Source organism: Magnolia sinica, unplaced genomic scaffold, assembly GCF_029962835.1.
Source record: "Magnolia sinica isolate HGM2019 unplaced genomic scaffold, MsV1 ctg366, whole genome shotgun sequence".
Lineage (NCBI taxonomy): Eukaryota > Viridiplantae > Streptophyta > Magnoliopsida > Magnoliales > Magnoliaceae > Magnolia > Magnolia sinica.
In genome coordinates this window covers 70,247-88,685 of record NW_026682823.1, presented here as the reverse complement: position 1 = coordinate 88,685, position 18,439 = coordinate 70,247, and the positions used below count along the sequence as shown (strand labels likewise).

At 43.0% G+C, this 18,439-nt stretch overlaps 1 long non-coding RNA gene across 1 annotated transcript; it reads left to right on the top strand.

Annotated features, from left to right (window-relative positions):
- The first annotated feature begins 226 nt into the window (after positions 1-226).
- On the top strand, positions 227-17,954 carry LOC131236322 (uncharacterized). Its single transcript, XR_009166686.1, has 2 exons — positions 227-419; positions 17,044-17,954. It is a non-coding gene; the product is annotated as an uncharacterized LOC131236322 (long non-coding RNA).
- Positions 17,955-18,439: the final 485 nt, after the last annotated feature.

Sequence of the window (18,439 nt, the reverse complement as noted above, 5' to 3'; positions counted from 1 at the left end):
TAGTGAGATACCCTCGTCGCATAGGCCCGTCAGGATGTAGACATCGAAGCTGGAAAGTGTGGGTCTAACCTCTGAAGTTCTCTGCCAAGGCAGTCAAGTGTCCCATGTTGGACTGACCCAGGCAGATTTTGAACAAAGCTGCCCAACGGTGTTCGGTTCAAAAATTGAATAAAAATGGACTCTGACTCCTCTTATGCCATTTGTTGCGGATGCCTTTCCTCCTCGCAGTTTGGGAGGCGAGGCGCCTCCTGTAGTAAAGTCTGAAAGATGGGGGCCTTCCTGAGGGATGAAAGCAGAGTCATTCATCCCATCATCAGCTGGAGCAGTCCGTTACCAATTGGTTCGGCTAGTGGAGTGCTGCCACCAACCTTTACCTTGGCGGCCATGATTCTGCAAACCATTCAAATTCGAATGCCCAGGTGAGTGCGTTTGGAATCTCCTCTCTTGTATACTTCTAAAGCTGGTCGGATCATTGGTCATGGCCGAATGTGGAAAAGTGCAAATCCTCAAACCTTATGGAACCAGATCCCACCTTAGGTCAAACCATTGGAAACGTGCCCACATCTCCCCAGTGGCTAGATTCAAGTTTAAGTATGTGGGGCCACTCTCTGTAGGGAAGCCTGAAGGTAACCATTTTTCCAAAGAGTCGGGCCCAAATGGTTTTCAAGATGATGCACATGGCCCATGTTGGCCACTTGAATGGGTTTTGATTCTTTGGCACGAGAGATGGCTTGAACCCATGATTGGCCACATGAATTAATAGGAAAAGAGGTTTTTCTCTATCTCTTTGGAATGTGAATGGGACTCAAATGATCCATATGGCCCACACTTTGCCATGTAAAAAGCAAGGGAAGAGGTGGATTCAAATGTTTAAGTGGGCCCAAGTAGTTCATCCCCTCCATCAAACAAGATTAGCTTGTATTCGGCCACAAGATCAAAAGCCCGAGCGGTTCCAAATAGGTCATGTTGCCCATGATGGACCACACAAAGTACTCATAATGCCACAAATGATGGGCCCAAAATATCCAAACCAATGTTTGGGTGGCCTTGGGGCACCAATATGTCAAAGCCATCCAATGATTACTTGGGCTTATGCAAATGGGGCCCAAAGGCCTTGACCATTCTTCACATTTAAATGGGGCCCAGAGAACCCATGTGTCACACCCCAAGTATATGGTTATGATGTAGTAATCATCTCGGTAAGACCGAGGTCGAATCCACAAGGACTGAATCTTGTACGTATTCTGAAAGTAACTAGAACTAGAACTAGACGAAGATGTAATCTAAATCAGGAAAAATTAAGAGAATAATTGTGAATAGATTAATTAAAAACTAATAAAAATAAAGGTGGGAACTAGGGTGCTAAGGATCCACTTGTAGCAATTGGGAAGCTACCTTGCATTGATTCAAGGACATAACTGGAATCAGAGTCCTATCCTATTCAATTGGTAAGAAGAGATTTGTTAGATTTCTGAACTTCTCATGGATCTAATTATCATTAAATAAGAATGGTGAAGATTTGGAAGTAATCCCGTCACTTAACCATGCCCAGGAAACTATGACAACAACAACAATTTACCAATCTCACAGTCAATCATAAGAGAATTGTGAAAGTTAGGAAGGATTTCGTCACCCTACCATGCCCATGGGATGATGGTGAATAATAGATCTTACTAATTTCACAATCTCATAATGAAAAGAATATATTCAAAGCTATTGCAGATCTACTGTAATTTGAGTCACAATAAACCATTAAAAAACTAAAAGTATTCCTTAATAATCAAACTAGAATCCATAAGAGTTCAATAACCATGAATCAAAGCAAAGCCACCTTCCTAATCATGTTACAAGCTTCACCTCTTAGCCCTAGATAAAAGGTTTAGCCTGACATGGTTAGGCTAGCTCTCTCAAAAACATAAAGAGAAAAAAAAACCATAAAACAAGAAGGAAAGAAAATAAGATGGAAGAGGGAAGGACTCGGTCGACCCTCTCTTATGCTCTCGTCCCAGGATCCAAACTCTGATTTCCTTGATGATGCCTCTCCTTTCTCTCTCTCTTTCTTATATAAACATGTAACGTCTTGAAAAAATCCATACAAGGACCTGAATACCACCTCAGGCAGAACCACCTAAGGATCGTATCCTGTCGTTATTTAGGCAGAAATTAATTAAGTACTAAATTAAATAATCAGTGGATTAAGCTCAGGCCACCATTTTCACAAATGAGAAGGCCTAAAATCATTAATACCACTGACTCAACATTACATAAAGACTTAGGAAAAATCCTAAGAGCCGGTTGCTCTCGGGAGTACATTAAAACTTTTTATTAGACTTTGACCACACGTCAAGGATCCAGTGATCATGAAACCATAGGATTATGTCAGTCCTACTTTTCTTGACAACCATCGTAAAAATTAAGCCCAGATAGTGTCCAAAAACGTATAATTTGAGCGCCGAGTGAAGTGTGTGAGAAACATGAATATCTTTAGAAAACAAAATGAAACTTAAGTGAGTTGGGCCGTTCACTCTCACGCAAAATTGAGGATTTCGGATAGTCAGTTTCTAACCAAAATTCACCCACGGGGAAAGAAAATTTCCCTGCATATATCCGTATAACTGTGGCCCCGATTGGGGAAGTATGACCGTTGAAATGACACAGGTCCTCCACGGTCGAACGGCTTATTCGATCGCACTGAAATCGTATCCTGTCATACATGCATTGTGAAGAAACATACCCAATAACGTAAGTGGATCGTGGGCCTCCTTATCAGCCCTGTTTGTCAAAAACAGTCGCTAAAGCGGTATAAAATAAGTATACCGAGGCCCTGGGGCCATTGGCATCACTTCTGGGCTTATAAATAGCTCTTATATCACCCCTCCCCTCTCTTATACGAATTTCCTAAAACCCTAAGGGAGAGAGGAGAGAAAAGAAGAGAAAAGAGGAAAGAGAGAAGAAGGAGTTTGAGGGATTGCTACAGGAATCCTCTCCCACGATTCCACGCTCCAAATCACCTCCCCATTTCATTACACGATCTGTTTCGGCTACGATTTTGGGTAAGAAACCCTAACCCTAATATCGTTGTAGAGATTCAGATTGATTATTTGTCAAACTAGCTAACCTATTATGCCATTTAGGTGCCCAACGTTCTGTTTTCAGGAACGTAGTGTCTAGACCGAGTTCGAATCGAGTAGTCCGACGAAAGGTGTGGATTATAAATGTTTAGGTTATGGTTATCAAAGCTTTCAATGTCACCTATTTATACCTGACTTGATTGCTGCCGTATTGTCCTAGATACGTTAATTTCAGTATAATATACATGTATGAACTATGTTGAGCAAAATATGCATTCCATATGTTTGTTGAAATGTTTGAATGAGCATTTGAATATGATTTGTGCTTGCCATAATTGCTGACCTAGGATTAATCATTGTTATATGTATGTTGATCTCTTCGTATAAGGAATTACTAAAATATATGTTGTAACTAACCTAGTCTATGTATTTGGTGAATTATAGTCCAAATGTTTGATGAATTGTCTGAATGAGAAATTTGTTGATGTTTTGTATTTGTTAAGAGTATTAAAATAGGATTCTTTATTACCTTACACATATGTATAGTTTCTTTCATGTAATCACATTTGTCTCTACGAATGCATTGATAAATTGCACGTGTTTGTTAACATGATCAATGTGTTAATGAAATGCTCAAATGAGAAAATTACTTGGATTGTTTGTTAAATGATGAATTGATAATCACATGTGTTTATTTACTGCATCTGAGTAAGATTGGGGCTACAACGTAGCCTAGGAGATTGGTAAAAGTTCTTCGTTCGGGTGGCCGAATTGGCCTCGCCACATTGGGTATACTCGATGAATCCGGGTCGCACGAAGATTGTCGATAGTGGTTAGGCCACGAGGAGGGGTGCTTATGCACTCCATGTCGATCAAGTCAGCGTGTGCCCATACTAATCGAACTTTCCTAACAAAGCAATTGGCCTATTATATGTTTACCATGTATGGACACTACTGCTTGAATTTAAGGTACCCCTCTCCAATGTAAAGGCCCACTTTAACCATGGTACCACGATCCGCTAAGACTCATGAACCGGGCATAGTGGTATGGGACACCATGTTCAAGCTGTCGGCCTACACTGGGGTGACGAGCCTCCCCATAGTACCAGTGAAAAATCAAGACTTGTGAGTCGAGCATGGTGGTATGGGACACCGTATTCCTGCTGTCGGCCTACGCTGAAGTGACAAGCATCCCGTAGTGACCGCGACTACAATTTGCCTATCTTATGTGCTTAACTATGAGTGACGAACCTATATGGATCCTTCGGTTCAGGTCAATGATATAAAGGGAGGTACCCTAGCTTCCCAAATTTGTTTTATGAATAAGCTTAATTAAGTACTCGGTTAACACGACCATGCATCGCATTGCATTAGTTAGGATTTGCTTTAAATGCGATGAAGTTTGCATGGGAGGCAGTGATGTCATGTGCAAAATAGATTGTCGGAGTCACTTGTGAGGGAGCTTTAATGCGAAGGCATACATCATTACTTGCACTCCATTCCTGCATTAATAAGAGTAGTTAGGAAATGATTGTTATGATTGCCTTATCATTACTGCTTGATTGACTTAATAACAAGTTAACTTTTACCTTATAGTACCACTGACTTTGTCACTCATTCCCACTTTCGGAAGGTGTTTTAAAACACCAACTAGACTTTGGTTTAGTTGCAAGTGCGAATGAAGTCTATGCGACGGAGCAGGACTTTATGGATGAGGAGGAGGAGTTCTCCTACTTTCAGCTATCGGGTGGGTCTATGTACACCTCGTGCTGATGCGCAGGGACTGCAAGGATATCTGGATTAGTTGGATACATCTATCTTCTGCATTTTGTATATTTTGAAACCATACTTGTACATATTAAACCCGGTTACGTAATCATACTCTGAAGGTTTGTGAGACTCCCACATACTTGAATATATATGTTTCAGACTTCCACTCGCTTAATTTAATTGTACGTGGAGTATGATATGTTATTTTGGTATAATCTCAATCATGCTTAACTCATTAATATGGACAAAATCGGAACATCATCATCCATATTGCATAAGTGATGTTCTGGATCTCGAGAGTAGAGCTTTGCTCTACCCTCGAAATCCGGGGCATTACAAGTTGGTATCAGAGTGTGATTTGGATTAAACTGGACCTGGGTTATAGGTAACACGACGCACTCTGACTTAGGAAGGGGTCGATGGAATTTAGCAACCATATTAGGATCCCAGCGTTTTGCCGATAAGCGAGACCAAACATTGTAATACAGTTCTTGACGTACACCTTAGGGACTTAACTGGCGTGCATCAACCTATGTCACCTTCAGGCCATCAGTCGACAGGTTTGATTTGTGAGTTGACGAATTCCAAGCTTGAAACAGATCTGAATGGCACGAATACGCACACGTTGGACCCCGAAACGGACCCTATGAGCCAAAGGACCCAAAACACGAAATTTGGCGGGGCCCAGGGGGTCCTACAGGCCAAAACCCATTACCGGGTAGGGCTGACCACCACCCCATGGTGGCGATACCGCCGGTAAAACCCAAGAAGGGGTGGCGGCACTGCCCGATCGGCGGTGCACCACCGGCAAGCCAAGTTGGGAGCGGCGGCACCGCTCGATCGGCGGTGAACTGTTGACCAACCCAGCCGGGCGCGGTGGCACCGAGGCGGTGACGGCGCACCGCCATCCATCCGGCCATATGGGGCCCCTCTCACGTGTGGGACCTCCCATTTAATCCCCTAAGCCTCATTTTCTCCCCATTTCACCCTTTCCTACCCCACCAACACCTCCAAACCCTCCAAATCTCCCTTTCTCTCTCAAATCCCCATTTTCATACACTTAAATCTCTTAACTTCTCTACATCTCACACCCCTCCACCACTATTCCTCTAAAAACTACCCTTACATCTCTCATTTTCCATTATTCTCACTCATTTGGACACAAAAACCCTCTTTTTGTGTCTCATAACCTTCACACTTTCAAATCCACGTCATCCTTAAAGCTTTTCCATCTCAATGGCTCTCTTTGAGATTGTGACTACCATTTTCACCTTTTCAATGCTTCTTTCCCTTATGGGAAAGAAGAGAATGATCACAGATGAGGCCGGGCCTAGCCGTCCAAGCCGATCTAAGAAGAAGACAAGTGTTAAAACAAGTGCAAGCGCCGAGGCACATGCGAATGCTGAGTGGAGGTCAAAGTGGGACCTCGATCCTCAGATCTCGGTAGAGAGGTCCCTACCGGCGGGCACCAAACTTGGTAAGTTCTGAAATTGCAAAGTTGTTTTCGAAGCACATGTGGATGAGAAGTTATTTGGGACGTATCCTGTGATCGACCGCCTCCTGGAGAATGGGTAGGATCCCATATTTGAGGGAAAAATACATGCAAGTGAAGACACCGTATGAGCCTTTTATGCTCACATACGGGACCCAATTTTAAAGCCTCTCCAGTTTACTATTCCATTGGGGAGACATGAAGCCAGAGTCGATGTGGATGTCATGGCCCGTATCATGGGAATAGAGCGTGGTGTTGTACATGCCAGTGATACTAATCTTGCTAGTGTACGGGAGAGAGATCGTCGCACACATTTCCTTTGTGGTCAACTTGTCAATTGGAGGCAAGGAAATAGCCTCACATCGCCATGTATGACAGACGATTTCTCTTGCTCCACCATATATGCACATACAATGTATATCCTAGGTGGAGTAATTGCACAGAATGTATAAGATTTATGGTGGATTTCCTGTATCGAGTTGGACAGGGAGAAAAAGTGTGCCTGCCTACTCTCGCCTTGACATAGATAATTAGTACTATACAGTTTATTCGGGGGATGCCTTCCTCCCATTCGGCCGACTCATCTGCAAGATTGCTCGCAACTTCAGCTTCAGGCTTTATATGGATAATCTCGCCCCTATCCATTTCATCACGGAGACTACACTCAATAATATGGGGATAGACCCTAGGCAACGCCAAACCAAGATTGATGAATACGGGGATGAGATAGAGAAGAGGAAGGAAATGAAGAAGAGGAAGGCAGTGACGAAGAGGAGTAGGAAGAAGAAGAGCAGGCCGAAGACTTAGACGGGGGACCTCCTATTGCTCCTGAGGACTGCCATGACTGAGCCACCTTCGAGGCCTGCATGGCTAAGATTGAGAAAAAATTGGGCCTATTTAAAGCAGAAGTTTAAGGAGAACCAAGCCTATCTGAAGAAAAAGTTTAAGAAAATGTCTCGCACCCTAAACGCCCTCCTATGCTGTATGCAGGATAAGGGTGCGCCTCCGCCTTCGCCGGAATTGAAGGAATAGTTGTATATTTGTAGTTGTTTTCCTTATTTTTATAATAGCCTTCGATAAGCTTAGTTTGAATGTTAGGTTAGTAAGTGTTAAAGCTTTTTGTTAATTAGCTTACATGCATCCTCTGTCATAGTACATGCAATGCTACATCATATGTATTGTGACAAATTTTGGTTAAATGAAATGCATGAAGCTCCTTTTGTTTAGAAATGTGTAGAATATTTGGAAAAAGTTGATGATGTTATCCTAATCCTATAAACGTTGCACCCTATGTTGTATATAGGGAATGTCTCCTAAAACCACTCGAAATATGGCACGTCTCCCACTTGACGGATCGATTAACGGGGCTCCTCCCCCTAGCGATAGCCACACAGACCCTAGTTTGGGCCCGGGTATCGAGATAATGCCAGATTCACAACCGGCCACTGGCACCACAAATGGGTCAACACCGAGTGCACCACCTGCTTCAGGCGGCCTCTCCCCCTGATAGGTTAGAGCATATGATGCTCCTAATGCAACAACAACAACAATTTTTGGCCACTATAGCGGGGGCCATTGCACAAAACATGAATATGGTCCTGCAGATGCCACCCGTACATCCTACTGGGGCTATGACTGTAAGTGGCTTATTTGAACGCTTTCAATGCCTCCGTCCTCCCACTTTTACGCGTACTCATAGACCCGAGGAGGCTGAATACTGGTTAGATCGCATATCCAAGATATTAAAGCCACTACACTGTACTAAAGCAGAGCAGGTTGAGCTAGTCACTTATATGTTTGAAAAGGAAGCTTGCCTATGGTGAGACAGTGTCCTTTGAACCATTCCCATAGGATTTGTGTGGACGTGGGAGGGGTTCGAAATATATTTTCACGGAAAGTACTCCCCCCTCACTTACCATAATGAAAAGGAGGGTGAATTTCTTCACCTCAGACAAGGAGGAATGTCAATGGCAGAATATGAGAACTGTTTCACGGAGCTGGCTAGATATGCTCCTTTGATTTTGGTAAATGAGCCGATGTGAATGTGGCAATTTTCAGAAGGGTTACGAGCTGACATTCGCACCAAGATGTGTTGCGTTAGCATTCCCAACTATGTTGAGCTAGTGAACATGTCCCTACGAGCTGAGTAGGATGGTGAAAGGGTATCTCGAACATACATGCCAATGGTCCCGAGGCCTAGGCCTGAATTTCAGAACAGGTTGTTCCTCGGCAAGAGGTCGCATGTGAACTCGCCTCCCAGATCGATGGCTCCGCCGACTCAGCAGAGGTGAACTGATCTTTGGTGTACTTATTGTAACAAAGCGAGTCATGCTGACCCCTTTTGTTTTACCAAGATGAGGGACAATGGCTACACACCGCCTCAGAAGATCAACCACCCACCACAACACTCCATTTCAGCTCCACCTCTACGATCTGTACCTTCGACACAGCCATTTAACCGACCTCTCGTATCTCGAAATAGGCCACCTCAACGGCCTATGGCAACGCAACCAAATCGTCCACAAGAAGCTCGAGTACATGCATTCACTGCTGAAGCATCTGAATCTACGGTTGCAGTGCCACTCACTTTTGAAGTCATTGCCCACATTCAAGGTACACCTATATTTCTGTTGGTGGAACTGGATCCACTATTTCTATGATAGTATGCTCTATAGTTAAGCGATTAGGGTTGGACACTACCCCTATGGTTGGGGTGAGAGTCATCGCTGCAGTAGGAACTTTCTCAGATGCTACTAAGCTTTGTAAGAGTTGTCCGATAAACTTAGGAAGCAGAATGGTGCGCATTGACCTGATTGTCACCACAATATACCATTATGACATCATCCTCGACATGGATTGGCTCACCGAAATGAAGGCAGAAATGGACTGTGAGACCAGATTGGTGACAGCCCATGGGCCCGAGGGCATGACCTTCACCTTCCCAGTTCAGGTCAGTTGGCCCTACCGCATTAGTTGTTATGCTTCCCTATTGGAAAACTGTGATGGTCTGTCCCTTGAGGACACCCCAGTAGTCCAAGATTTCACGAACATGTTCAAAACGATCCCTAAACTACCTCCTCAGTGTGAGATCGACTTTACCATCGACCTTGTGCCAGGTACGACACCTATTTCTTTATCGCATACCGCATGCCTTCCTGTGAAATAGAGGAACTGAGGAAGCAGACGACACCTATTTCTTTATCGCATACCGCATGCCTTCTTGTGAAATAGAGGAACTGAGGAAGCAGATTGACGATTTATTGGACTCGGGTTTCATACGACCGAGCGTATCTCCTTGGGGAGCACCCTTGTTGTTTGTGAAAGAGAAGGATGGATCATTGTGGTTGTGTATTGATTATCGCAAGCTAAATCATGTTGCGATGAAGAACAAGTATCCATTGCCCAGAATAGATGACTTGTTCGACTAACTGAGGGGGGTGCAGTATTTTTTTTAAAAGATAGATCTACAGTCCGGTATCATCAGTTACGCGTCAGGAATGAAGACATGCAGAAAACAACTTTCAGGATCAGCTTCGGGCACTACGAATTCCTCGTGATGCCGTTTGGTCTTACGAACGCACCGGCCGTATTCATGGATCTCATGAACTAGGTATTTCGGCCGTATCTTTACCAATTCTTCATTGTATTCATAGACGACATTTTAATATACTCAAAGAGTCAGAAGGATCACGAAGAACACCTGCGAGCAGTCCTTGAAACTCTCAAGCAGAATTAATTATTTGCACAGTACAGAAAATGCGACTTCTGGAAGGAAGAAGTCAAGTTCTTAGGACATGTGATTTCCAAAGAAAGAATTGCCATGGACCTTGCCAAGGTGACCGCGGTACAAGACTGGGAACAACTCGGCTCAGTTATAGAAGTGAGGAGTTTCCTCGGACTTGCCAGCTATTATCGTCGATTCATTAAAGACTTCTCCAAGATAGCCCGACCATTGTCGCAACTTATTCGGAAGGATCTTAAGTTTACTTGGAATGAGAAAGCAGAAGCAGCCTTTCAAGAATTAAGGGATGAGCTGACGTCTGCACTCGTGTTAGTATTACCAGATTAAGGGGTTAGATATACTATTTACACTAACGCTTTTTGAGGCGGTTAAAGTTGAGTGTTGATGCAGAAGGATAGGGTGATCACCTATACCTCACGACAGTTGGGGAAACACGAAGAAAACTACCCCACCGATGACTTGGAGTTAGTGGCAGTCATTTTCATGTTAAAGCTTTAGAGACATTACCTCTACGGAGAGTAGTTCGAACTCTTTTGCGACCACAAGAGCCTTAAGTACATCTTTACATAGAGAGACCTGAATATGAGGAAACGAAGTTAGATGAAAACTTTGAAAGACTTCAAGTTCGAAGTCTCCTACCATCCTAGCAAGCCTAACCTTGTGGCTGATGCACTGAGCCGCAAGAAAACTATAGAATTTGCTGCTCCACTAATGATAGGAGAGTGGAATATAGTGGAGCTCATACGAGATTTCAAATAGAAGCTAACAGTAGAGGAACCATTTGAGAGCGTCACACACTTCCACATCTAGCCACTTATTGATGACCGAATCATTATGGGTCAGAAAGATGATGAGCTACTGTAAAAAATGAGAGAGCATGCAAGCGATTGTGAAGACTCAGAATGGAGGATTGGCTTAGATGGAGGCCTACAGTATCGTGGCCGCCTATGCGTCCCGAACCTTCACGACTTGAGGAGAGAAGTTATAAAGGCCGCACATAGTTCGAAGTTAGCAATGCATCTGGGTAGTACAAAGATGTATCGAGATGTGAAGCGTTCATACTAGTGGGACAACATGAAGGCACAAATAACAGATTTTGTGTCCCGATGCCTCACGTGCCAGCAAGTCAAGGCTGAGCATCACCGACCCCATGGTTTTCTTTAGCCCATGCCCCTAGCTGAGTGGAAGTGGGATTTCATATCTAAGGATTTCATTTTCGGGTTACCAAAGACAAGAAAGGGGCACCACTCCATTTGGTTAATTGTGGACCAGTTGACGAAATCAGCCCATTTCCTCCCAATTAAAGTTTCTAATTCGGCAGATGATCTGGCCAAGTTGTACATCAAGGAGATAGTACGACTGCATGGGTTCCTATAGAGATTGTGTCGGACTGAGACACATGATTCATGTCTATCTTTTGGACTCGAATCTAAGAAGCCATTGGAGTGAAACTGAAGTTCAGTACCGCATTCCACCCACAGACCGATGGGCAGACGAAGCGGGTAAATCAGATACTTGAAGACATGTTGTAGGCATACATGCTTGACTTCAAAGATAGCTGGGATGACTGTCTCCCTTATGCCGAGTTTGCTTATAACAACAGCTTCCAAGCAAGCATCGGCATGGCCCCTTACGAAGCCTTGTATGGACGCCCCTGTTAAGCTCCGCATTGTTGGGTGGAAGTGGGCGAGAAGAGCTTGGTTGGCCTAGATTTGGTCCAGGTAACCTTAGAAAAGATTGACATTCTTAGGCGTCAACTCCTTGCAACCCAGAGTAGACAAAAAAGTTACGCTGATATAAGATGGAGACCGTTAGAATTCAAAGTTGGGGACCACGTATTCCTTAAAAGTTTTCCCAATGAAAAGAGTACTTTATTTTGGTAGGAAAGGGAAACTCATGTCGAGATTCATTGGTGCATTCCAAAATCTAGACGGAGTGGGTGTGGTGGCATATTGTCTCACTTTGCCCACTCCACTCGCAAGTGTGCATAATGTATTTCATGTATCCATGTTGAGGCAGTATGTTCCTGACCCTACCCATATCATAAAGTGGGAGCAAGTACAGCTAAGTGAAGACGCTACCTATGTACTGCGACCAACATGTATTTTAGATAGGAAGGAACAGGTGTTGTGCAGCAAGGTTATCCGGCTTGTAAAAGTGTTGTGGACACACCACACTGAGGAGGAAGCTACTTGAGAAACGAAAGCCAAAGTCCATAAGAACTATCCTCAGATCGTCGAGGAATATGAAAAGGTACTAATTTCGGGGACAAAATTTTTCTTTAAGGGGGGTAGATTGTAACGTCTCAGAAAAATCCGTACAAGGACCTGAATACCACCTTAGGTAGAACCACCTAAGGATCGTATCCTGTCATAATTTAGGTAGAAATTAGTTAAGTACTAAACTAAATAATCAGTGGATTAAGCTCAGGCCACCATTTTTACAAATGAAAAGGCTTAAATTTATTAATACCATCGACTCAACATTACAAAGACTTAGGAGAAATTCCAAAAGCCGATTGCTCTCGGGAGTACATTAAAACTCCGTATCGGACCTAGACCGCACGTCGGGGATCCGATGATTGTGAAACTATAGGATTATGTCCCCCCTATTGGACTTGACAACCATCGCGAAAATCAAGCCCAGATAGTGTCCAGAAATGTACAATTTAAGCGCCGAATGAAGTGTGTGAGAAACACGAATATCTTTAGAAAATAAAATAAAAATTAAGTGAGCTGGGCCGTTCACTCTCACGCGAAATTGAGGATTTCAGACTGTCAATTTCTAACCAAAATTCACCCATGGGGAAAGGAAATTTTCCTACACATATCCATATAATGTGGCCCCGATTGGCGAAGTATGATCGTTGAACTGACTCAGGTCCTCCATGGTTGATCGGCTTATCCACTCGCACCAAAATCGTATCCTGACATAGATCCATTGTCAGGGAATATACCCTATGGCATAGGTGGGCCGTGGGCCTCCCTATCAGCCCCATTTGTCAAAAACAGTCGCTAAAGCGGTATAAAATAAGTATACCGAGGCCCTGGGGCCATTGGCATCACTTCTGGGCTTATAAATAGCTCTTATATCACCCCTCCCCTCTCTTATACGAATTTCCTAAAACCCTAAGGGAGAGAGGAGAGAAAAGAAGAGAAAAGAGGAAACAGAGAAGAAGGAGTTTGAGGAATTGCTACATGAATCCTCTCCATCGATTCCACGCACCGAATCACCTCCCCATTTCTCTACACGATTTGTTTCGGCTACGATTTTGGCTAAGAAACCCTAACCTTAATATCATTGTTGAGATTTAGATTGATTATTTGTCAAACTAGCTAACCTATTATGTCATTTAGGTGCTCGACGTTCTGTTTTCAGGAACGTAGTGTCTAGACCGGGTCCAAATCGAGTATTCCGACAAAAGGTGCGGATTATAAACATTTAAGTTATGGTTATCAATGCTTTCAATGTCAGCTAATGATTTATACCTGACTTGATTGTTGCTGTATTGTCTTAGATACATCGATTTCGGTATAATATACATGTATAAACTATATTGAGCAAAAGATGCATTTCATGTGTTTGTTGAAATGTTTGAATGAGCATTTGAATATGATTTGTGCCTGCCATAATTACTGACCTAGGATTAATCATTGTTATATATATGTTGATCTCTCCGTAAAATAAATTACTAAAATATATGTTGTAACTAACCTAGTCTATGTATTTGGTGAATTATAGTCCAAATGTTTGATGAATTGTCTGAATGAGAAATTTGTTGATGTTTTGTATTTGTTGCGAGTATTAAAATAGGATTCTTTATTACCTTACGCATATGTATAGTTTCTTTCATATAATCACATTTGCCTCTACGCAATGCATTGATAAATTGCACATGTTTGGTAACATGATCAATGTGTTTGATGAAATGCTCAAATGAGAAAATTATTAGATTGTTTATTAAATGCTGAATTAATAATCACATGTGTTTATTTACTGCATCTGAGTAAGATTGGGGCTACAGTGTAGCCCAGGCGATTGGTAACAGTTTTCCATTCGGGTGGCCGAATTTACCTCACCACATTGGGTATACTCGATGAATCCGAGTCGCACGATGATTGTCAACAGTGGTTAGGCCATGAGGGGTGCTTATGCACTCCATGTCCATCAAGTCAGCATGTTTCCGTACTAATCGAATTTGCCTAACAAACCGATTGGCCTATTGTGTGTTTATCATGTGTGGACACTACTGCTTGAATCTAAGGTACCCCTCACTAATGTAAAGGCCCACTCTAACGATGTTACTACAATCTGCTAAGACTCATGAGCCAGGCATGGGTATGGGACATCGTGTTCGAGCTGTAGGCCTATGTTGAGGTGACAAGCCTCCCCGTAGCGACCGGTGACCAACCAAGACTCGTGAGCCGGGCATGGTGGTATGGGACACTGTGTTCGTGCTGTCAGCCTACGTTGAGGTGACGAGCCTCCCATAGTGACGGCGAGTATAACTTACCTATCGTTTAATTAGGAGTGATGAACCTAGATGGATCCTTCGATTTGGGTCATTGATATAAAGGGAGGTACCCTAGCTTCCCAAATCTGCTGTATGAATAAACTTAATTGAGTTTTTCGCTAACACACCCATGCATTACATTGCATTAGTTAGGATGTGCCTTAAAGAAGGTGAAGTTTGCACAGGAGGTAGTGATGTCTTGTGTGAAATAGGTTTTTGGAGTCGCTTATGAGGAAGCTTTGATGCGAGGGCATATATTATTACTTGCACTCCATTCCTGCATTAACAAGAGTAGTTAGGAAGTGATTGTTATGATTGCCTTATCATTACTACTTGATTGACTTGATAATATGTTAACTTTTACCTTATAGTATCACTGAGTTAGCCACTCATTCCCACCCTGGGACAGTGTTTTAAAACACCAACCAGACTCTGGTTTAGATGCAGATGTTGATGATGTCTATACGACGGAACATGACTTGATGGATGAGGAGGAGGAGTTCTCCTATTTTTAGCTCTCAAGCGGGTCTATGTAGACCTCGTGCCGATACGTAGGGATTACAGGGATAGTTTGCTTAGTGGACACATTTACTCTTCCACATTTTGTATATTTTTAAACAATACTTGTACATATTAAACCCGGTTACGTAATCATACTCTGGAGGTTTGTGAGACTCTCACTTACTTGAATATATATGTTTTAGACTTCCGCTCGCTTAATTTAATTATATCTGAAGTATGATATGTTGTTTTGGTATAATCTCAATCATGCTTAACTCATTAATATGGACCATATTGCATAAGTGATGTTCTGGATCTCGAGAGTAGAGCTTTGCTCAACCCTTGAACTTCGGGGCGTTACAAAATAGCAGTAAGCAGCAGCTGGGAGTGGTTGTTGTATTAGAGACGGAAACCCGTCCGTTTACGCAGAAAGAGCTTACGCAACAAGGACTTTCGCAGCCCAAAATCAAACATGGTCGGTGATGTTCACCGCGGATGTCTTCGAGCAAACTCCCCTGGACGGTCAGTTTTTGCTCTCGTTCCATCCGAATGGCTTAGATCATCATGATGTTTGATGATGGTGGCCCACCAGAGTCGACCGCAACTCCCTGTTGCGAAACAGAGTCGCCGCAAGTAGACTCTGTTACATGCGTTGGCCCATTTATTGAGGCCAAGTCGAAAATCCACTCCGTCCATTGGTTTCAGAAAGAAAAACCATCCGGAAGGAGTGTTTTTGGAGTGAAATCGGTGTGGCCCACGAGCTTGTCTACTCCGCCGTCCATCTTACGTTTAACAGCTAGGATTTTGCAAAAGCTTACATGGTCTCGAAAGGTCACCTAGATGACGGTCATGGCCACCTCCTGAGACAATTGAACGGTTTGGATCATCGAACCAGATGATAAGTGGGGCCCATAATGCAGATCAGCGTCCGCATGGTACGGACGTTGTTCTTATGCAGAAGCTGGGTCGGGTCAACGCCCGCTAACCGACCCAAGCGGTACGGTGCACCGCAAGTTGTGCACCTTTTGTGCACTCGCACCATACATGTAAGATCCACCTTAATGTTTTTGATAAATCCGCTCCGACCATCTCTTTTCTCAGCTCATTTTAACAGTTGGGACCAAAATTGAAGCATATCCAGATATCAGGCGGGCACCAAATCACTATTTTATGGGATGATCTGTCCTTTGGGCTACTTTCACAGGGATTTGATGGCTAAATTTTGACATGTACGGTTAATTTATGGTCCTCTGGCCATGCATGAAGTTTTGAACCAAATGGATGGTGGAAACCCTGTGATCTTGCATTCTTGACGTCTTTCAGGCCACTTGAGCTTCAGTTTCTTAATTTTCTCGGATCTCTGGCATGCAAATTCATCGATCTCGGTCCCCTGGGGTCCATCCCTTGCCTTGGTGAATTCTGACCATTAAATCCATGCTTTTAGTACCTTGTTTCAGTCCAAGCTCGTAAATCTACCTTGCGGCATAAACACAGTTAAATTGGGCCGTTAAACAGTACCATGTTCGTAAATCCAGACAATAACTGGGGTCTAATATGCAATATTTGACCCTCAACACCCAAAGATTCGTCAAGATTGAATATGCAATTATTGCCTCAAGAACAAGAGCCCAAAGTCTTGGGGGAGATCTTAAAGCTTCAAATGGGCCCACATGGGGCCCATTTTCATTTCAAGAATTAGAAATCCCAAGGGTGGTTTGGAGCTTTACAAAGTTTGAAAATGGACCCCTCATGCAAAAGGCCCCATGAAGAGGCCTCACATGTTTCCAAAAGCTTCAAATGGACCACATTTTCATTTCAAGAAATTAGAAAGCCCAAGGATGCATGGTTTGATGCTTTACAATTGGGTCCATGAAGAGGCCACACATGTTCGCAAAAGCTTCAAATGGGCCACATTTTCATTTCAAGAATTAGAAAGCCCAAGGATGGTTTGGAGCTTTTCAAAGATTGCAAATGGGCCCATGAAGAGGCCACACATATTTCCAAAAAGGGAAAAGTCCAAAGATGGTTTGGAGAATGGGGTAAACATGTTGCTAAAGAAGGAAGAGCCCAAGGATGGTTTGGAGCTTTTCAAAAACACAAGCTGGGGCATGAAGGTAAAGAAGAAAGAAGTGCGGCCATCCAACATTTGGGTCATTAAGTGCAAACATCAATGTGGCCCTTCATTGCATCCAAGCCATGCATGAAAAAGAGAGGTTTGGGATGATTCAATGGCCTGGATTGGCCAATATCAAACCCCAAACATAAGGTGTGGCCCATTTCCATCAAAGAAAAAACTAAAACAAAAACCAAAAGCAAAAGTCTTGCTTAAGGATTTTATTAGAGGAGAAGGCAAGAAGAGGAAAAGGCAGAGGAAAGAGGGTAACGGGAATCACAACCAAGTCTGAATGCTCTTTTCCCGGTGGGTTCGAAGCTACCAGTTTCCAGACTCCGCCGCTGCACACGGCATGATTCACGACAACGCAAGCGACGGCTTCGACTTCTTGCATGTGAAGGAACGTAAACGGATGGTTTGGCTCACTTCTCTCTTAGTGGAAAGGGATCGCGAAGATCAGGGAAGTGTTGCGAAGAATCTGAGCCAAACTCGGCAAGAACTCGATCAAAACAGCGCTCGACTTCGTTGTCTTCGCTAATGGGTTGTAATTGTCTGATTTTGGTTAACAGAGGGTTATGATTTACGTATTGAATGGTTCAGATTGCTCAAAGAACCGCTCCCTTGGATCGGGAATTGCTGCAACGAAACCGATTTATCATGCGCTTATACTACTTTGCAGCTCTGCTGCACTTGGGTTGTCACAGCATGGATACAAAAATACATGTTTAATCAACAGTAGGAATGAAGATCAAGGTCCCTGCTTCCTTGAACCGGTGGATCGTAAGTCCAGCAGTATATTGATCATAGTTGAGATGGTGATATTGACGGGTAGTGCCGTCAAGTCGGTGGTGATAGTACTGTTTATGGATGTTTCTACAGTTGGCATACAATTATTTTATACATTTCACACGTAATCACATTTCATCATTCTTTATTATATCACTTTGCATAATTTATGTCTTACAGTAGTTTCTCTTATTGTATTTCATGTTAGTTTATCTTGCATGATTATCATAAAGACAATGTACTTATTAAGCCATAAAACTTATTTGTCTTTTAAATACTCCAAGTAAAGAATCTAATGAAGAAAAACTGGTTATGTTGGAAGACAATTTAACTTTTGGTTTTTTGGATTGTATATGATGTATATATGTATCTCGCAGTTAGATGATGTACTTTTGGACTTTTGTAGTACCCAGTTAACTTATGTACATATATTACTTATCTTTACTATGAT